Source organism: Stegostoma tigrinum, chromosome 17, assembly GCF_030684315.1.
Source record: "Stegostoma tigrinum isolate sSteTig4 chromosome 17, sSteTig4.hap1, whole genome shotgun sequence".
Taxonomy (NCBI): Eukaryota; Metazoa; Chordata; class Chondrichthyes; order Orectolobiformes; family Stegostomatidae; genus Stegostoma; species Stegostoma tigrinum.
The window spans coordinates 21,549,045-21,555,924 of record NC_081370.1 but is presented as its reverse complement, the minus strand read 5'-3'; positions in this window follow the sequence as shown (position 1 = coordinate 21,555,924).

The following is a 6,880-nucleotide window of genomic DNA, read 5'->3' as shown; positions in this document are numbered from 1 at the left end:
AGAAGGTTCTAGGCCAGAAATGTCAGCTTTCCTGCTCCTGTGATGCTGCTTGGCCTGCTGTGTTTATCCATATCTACACCTTGTTATCTCAGGAAAGCTGATGTCTTGGTTCGGGACCCTTCTAGAAGGTGATGGTGTCCTGAATAGCTGCAGTCTAAAATACATATGATAATTCAAGACCCATCAAATCAGCTGCCAGTGCCAGTGTCCCCCCCTTATATAATCAGTGAAAATTCAGTAGAGTCAGGACAGTGTAAAATAAAAGGCACAGTGTAGCAAGTACCTATATACAGTAGTTATCATGAACAAAGAGAAGGTTGAAAAACTCAAAACAGTCCCTGTCTCCAGAAACAAAAGCAGAAGTTGCTGGAAAAGCTCAGCAGGTCTGACAGCATCTGTGAAGAGAAATCAGAGCAACGTTTCAGGCCCAGTGACCCTTGTCTGCAGGCCTGGCGTGAAAGAGCTGAAGTAAGCAACTGAAATCTCGAGATGTTGTTCAGATTTTATTGAATTTAAAAGGAAGCCCAAGTTCTCTCAATGGCTTCCTCTTTGCCTACATGTCAACTGTCTTAGGAATTGGCCATTTAGCCAATTAAGCATGCTTTACAATTTAATACAATTTTGGCTGATTGAACACTTAATTGTCTTTCACTCATACTATCCTCATAAACCTTTACATCATTCATAAAGATTTAACAATCTCTACTTAATATATTTAAAGACTAATCTTTCACTCCCTCTGAGATTGAAATTTCAAAGGACATCCTAATTGGCACCCCCTTAACTTTACAATGCGTCCCTCAGTTCTATACCCTCCAGCCAGGGCAAGTATCTGCCTCTGCCCTACCTGTCTTTGTAGGTATTTTGTAGGTTTCAAAGATATCATGTCGTACTTCCAAAATTCTAGAGAATACTGAATTCTACAGAATACAATTCTAGTTTGCCAATCTCTTTTTATAGGACTGTCACACCATCCCAGGAACATCTGGTGAAGCTTTGTTACAATCCCTCTCTGGTAATAACATCTTCCCTGAGACCAGAAGACCAAATCTACACACACTATTTCTGCTGTGGTCTAACCAAACTCCTGTACAAGAGTATAGCAAGACAAAACAACTGTTGTATTCAAATCCACTCACAATAAAGGCCAACATTCCATCAGCCTTTCTAGTGGCTTGCTATTCCTGCATTTTAGCCTTCAGTGACTTATTGACAAAGTCCTTTTTCACGCTTTCCAACTTCTCACTGTTAATAAATACTCTGCATATCTGTTCTTCCTACCAAAGTGGATAATGTTACATTTTCCCATATTGTATTCCCTTTACCATGTTCTTGTCCAATCACTAAGCATGTGAAAATCCTCTTGAAAATGATTTACATCTTGCTCACATACACGTTACTTGTTAGCCCTTGTATCATCTGCAAATTTGGAAATATTACATTTGGACCCCATTTCCAAATCATTGATATATATATAGGACAGCTGGGGCTCATGTACTGACCCCTATGTTACCTCACTATTTACAGTCTGTCAATGTGAGAATGACTCACTTATTCCTATAGAGACAGTAGGAACTAGCGAGTTTTGAGTAGGAACTGCCAATGCTGGAGAATCTGAGATAACAAGTTGTAGAGCTGGATAAATACAGCAGGCCAAGCAGCATCGGAAGAGCAGGAAAGCTGACGTTTCGGGTCTAGACCCTTCTTCAGAAATTAAGACTGATAGGTGTGTAGTGCCCTATTTTCTTCCCTTGTTCCTTTATTAGATAGTTGAATGGCATATGCAAACTTTCAATCTACAGGAATTATTCCAGAATCTATGGAATTTTGGAAGATGACTACTAGTACATCAATGACTTACACCTGTGACGTTGACCATCAGGTCCTGGGAACTTGTCTATTTTCAACCTCACTAATTTCTTATGTATACTAATTTCCTTCAATTTTTCATTCTCCTTAGTCACTTGAATCTCTAATTCTGGGATAACAAGGTGTAGAGCCGGATGAACACAGCAGGCCAAGCAGCATCAGAGGAGCAGGAAAGCTGACGTTTTGGGTCAAGACCCTTTCTGAAGAAGGGTCTAGACCCAAAACGTCAGCTTTCCTACTATTCTGATGCTGCTTGGCCTGCTGTGTTCTTCCGGCTCTACACCTTGTTATCTCAGATTCTCCAGCATCTGCAGTTCCTACTATCTCTAATTCTGGGAGATGTTTTGTATCTTTTCCAGTGAAAACAGTCACAAAATAATCATTTCCCTTCTCTGCTTTTTCTCTGTTCCTCATTATAACCTCTCTTGATTCTGCTTATAATATTCGTCTGAGCAAAAGAATTTCATTTGATGTACCTGTAGAAGTTTTTACTGTCTATTTAGTGTTCTTTGATGGATTGCATTCGTATTCTATTCTTCCTTTCCTTATCGGTTTCTTGGTCCACCTCCTTTTCTATGTTCTAAAGTCTTGCTAATTCACAGAGTTACGGCTAATTCTGGCTACTTTATAAGCGTTTTTTTTAAACCTTACACAATGTTGAACTTGCTTCATCAGTTATGGTTGACTGCCCTTTTTCATGTTTTTGAGTCCTTCTCTAGTTTCACATCCTCCAAGTCTTTGGTAGTATAGTGGTTAGCATCCCTGCTTGTCATGTGGGAGACTGGTGTTTCATCCCCCACCAGGGAGCCACCAATCATTTTATGGATGGCACAGTGGCTAGCACTGCTGTCTCACAGTGTCAGGGACCAGGGTTCGAATCCACCCTCGGGCGATTGCCTGTGTGGAGTTTGCACATTCTCCCCATGTCTGCATGGTTTCCTGCGTGTGCTCTGGTTTCCTCCTCCAGTCCAAAGATTTGCAGGCTAGGTGGATTGGCCATGCTAAATTGCCCATAAATGAGATGGATTAGACCTAGGAACTACCTAGTTACAGGTAAAGGGTAGGGGAATGGATTAGGGTAGGATGCTGTTTGGAGGGGTGGTGTGGATTTGTCGGGCCAAATGGCCTGTTTTCACATTGTAGGGATTCTATGATCTTCTCTCCTTATGACATCTCTGCCCGCATCTTGTCCATGACATCTCTTCCTGTACTTTCAATCCTATTCTCGTTTTTTACTGCTTACTCAAATTCCCTTCCTGCTCCCTTGCAAGCTAATACTGTTAACAAGTATCTCTGTTCAGGTTTGTGTACCACATAGGAACACATGAATAAGCGTATGTCATTAGGCCATCAGGTCTGCCCCACCATTTTAGATCATGGCTGATCATCTTGTCAATGTCACTTTCTAGCACTATTGTCATATCCCTCAATGTCAGTGGCCTCCAGAAATCTATAAATTTCTGTCTTGAACCTGTTCAATGATTGAGAATCCACTGCCTCTGGGGTGGAGAATTCCAAAGATTTGTCGTCATCTGAGTGAAGAATTCCTCCTCCACTCAATCTGAAATGGTCTGCCCCTTTTTCTGAGATTGTTCCTCTGGTTCTAGAGTCACAAACCAGGGGAAACATCCTATCTATTTCCATTTGGCATGCCCCATACAAGATTTTGTAAGCTTTAATGAGATATCTGATCTTTTAAGCACCAGAATGTAAAGACCCAGTTTCCACTTTCTCTCTTCATAGCATAATCATGTCAACAGAGGAAATAATCTGGTGAATCTCCATTGTATCCCCTCTTTAGCAAACATATTCTTCCTTAAATAAAAGAGATGAAATTTGCACACAATGTTACAGCAATGTACAACCACAGCATGACATATTTATTTCTGTAGTCCAATCTCTTTGCAATGAATACCAGCATTTGATGCTTTACATCAAACATAACATAGAAGAGTCCAGCGCAGGAGTAGGTCCTTTGGCCCACCGTATGCTGACCACGATGCCATTCTAAACTAATCCCATCTACCTGCACATAGTCTGCATCCCTCTATTCCCTGCCTATTCATGTGTCTGTCAAAACGTCCGTTAAATCTTGCTATCATATCTGCTTCTACCACCTCTGTGTGCTGTGCATTCCAGTCACCTACCACCCTCTGTGTTAAAAATTTTCCTCACAGACTTCCTTTAAATTTTACGCCTTGCTCCTTAAACCTATTTCCCCTAGTATTTCACTTTGCCACCTTGGGAAAAGATTCCAACTATCCACCTTATCCATGCCTCTCACTATTTAATATACTTCTATCAGATTGCCCCCTCAGACTCTGACACTTTATTAAAAACAATCCAAGATTATCAAACCTCTCCTTAAAGCTAATACACTCCAATCCAGGCAACAAGGTGATAAACCTCTTTTACACCCTCTCCAAAACCTCCACATCTTTCTCTTAGCATGGTGACCAGAACTGCATGTAATATTCCAAATATGGCCTAACTACAGTTTTATACAGCTGCAATGTGACATGCAGTACTGAATGCCCCAAATGATGAAGGCAAGCAAGTCATACACGTTCTTTACCACACATGTTGACACTTTCAGGAACTTGCACTCCAAGATCCCTCTGTATATCAATGTTCCTATGGTCCTGCAATTTACTGTATACTTTCCTTTTGCATTTGACCTCCTAAAATGCATCACCTCACACTTGGAGTCATAGAGATATACAGCACAGAAAATAGACCCTTCGGTCCAACTCATCCATACCAACCAGATATCCTAACATAAATCTAGACCCAATTGCCAGCATTTGGCCTATATCCCTCTCAGCCCTTCCTATTCGTATACCCATTTAGATGGCCTTTAAATACTGTAACTGTACTAGTCTCCATCACTTCCTCTGACAACTTATTCCATGCATACACCACACTCTGCATGAAAAAGTTTCCCCTTAGGTCACTTTTAAATTTTTCCCCTCTCACCTTGAACCTGTACCCTCTAGTTTTGGACTCCCTTACCCCATGGAAAAGACCGTGCCTATTTACCCTATCCATGTCCCTCATGATTTTATAAACCTCTGTAAGGTCGCCCCTTAGCCTTTGACACTCCAGGGAAAATAGCCCCAGCCTATTCAGCCTGTACTTATAGCTCAAACCTTCCAACCCTGGCAACATCCTTGTAAATATTTTCTGAACTCTTTCAAGATTCACAACATTCTTCCTATAGCAGGGAGCCAGAATTGCTTGCAGTATTCCAAAAGTGACCTGACAAAAGGCCTATACAGCCTCAACATGAGCTTCCAACTCCAATACTCAGTGCACCGACCAATAAAGGCAAGCATACCAAATACCTTCTTCACTATTCTGTCTGCCTGCTTCTACACTTTTCAAGGAATTATGAACCTGAACTCCAAGATCTCTTTGTTTAGCAACACTCCCCAGGACCTTACCATTAAGTGTGTAAGTGTATTTGTCTTTCCAAAATGCAGCAGCTCACATTTATCTAAATTAAATTCCACCTGTCCCTCCTCGGCCCATTGGCCCACCTGAACAAGATCCCATTGTACTCTGAGGTAACCTTCTTCGCTGTCCACTATACGTCCAATTTTGGGGTTATCTGAAAACTTACTAACCATACCTCCTATGTTCACATCCAAATCATTTACAAAATTGATAAAAAGCAGTGGACCCAACACCGACCCTTGTGGCATACCACTGGTCACAGGCCTCCAGTCTGAAAAGCAACCCTCCACCACCACCATGTGTCTTCTTCTTTCAAGCAAGTTCTGTATCCAAATGGCTAGTAATCCCAGTATTCCATATGATTTAACCTTATCGAACACCTTACTGAAGTCCATATAGGTCATGTCCACTGGTCTGCCCACATCTATCCTCTTTGTTACTTCTTCAAAAAACTCAAGTTAGTGAGGGATGATTTCTGCATACACAAACCCATGTTCACTATCCATAGTGAGTTCTTGCCTTTCCAAATAGACATAAATCCTGACAATAAGGACTCCCCCCAACAACTTGCCCATCACTGATGTCAGGCTCAACTGCTCTATCGTACCCTGGTTTTTCCTTACCACCTTTCTTAAGTAGTGGCACCACATTAGCCAACTGCCAGTCTTCCGGCACCTTACCTGTGGCTATCGATGATACAAATATCTCAGAAAGGGTCCCAGCAGTCATGCCCCTAGCTTCGCACAGAATTCTAGGGTACACCTGATTAGGCCCTGGGGATTTATCCACCTTTACGTGTTTTAAAATTTGTCTGGATTAAATGTCATCTGCCATTTGTCTGCCTAACTTTCCAACTTATCTATACCCTGCTGTATCCTTTGACACCCTTCCTTACTATCTGAAACTCCTCCAATTTTCATGTCTGCAAGCTTACTAATGAGACCTTCTACCTTTTCCTTCCTAATTGCTTGCTGCACTTAAATGCTAAATTTTCATGTCTCATGAACAAGAACACCCAGACCCCATTTACCAGTCACATTTGTGGACCTCTCACCATTGAAGAAATTCTTCTGTCTTCTGTTTATTTTTCTACCAAAGCGAGTAACTTCATACTTATTTAAACAACATTCCATCTGACATATATAAGTCTATTTACTTAGTCCATCCAAATTCTCTTGAGGCCTTCTTGTACTCTCCTCACATATTACTTTCCCACCCAGCCTGGTTTCTTCAGCAAATTTTTAAAAATCCCAATTTGCCACAACATCCAATTTGCTTATTTAGATTGTGAACAATTATGGATGTAGTTCAAACCCCTGCAGTGTCCCACTAGTGACAGCCTGCCAATGTTAGAATGACCCATTGATTCATACTGGCTGCTTTTTGTCTCTTAACCAGTTCTTAATCCATATTGGTAGAAACCTCAGCCTGAAAAATCTGTTTGATTTTTAGTACTTTTTCAATCCACCCTCACCAATTTGTCTCCATGCTCTCATATTTTTCTTTTCTTAGGTTCAAGACGCTGGAATTAACAACATCACATTCAAACTTCTTG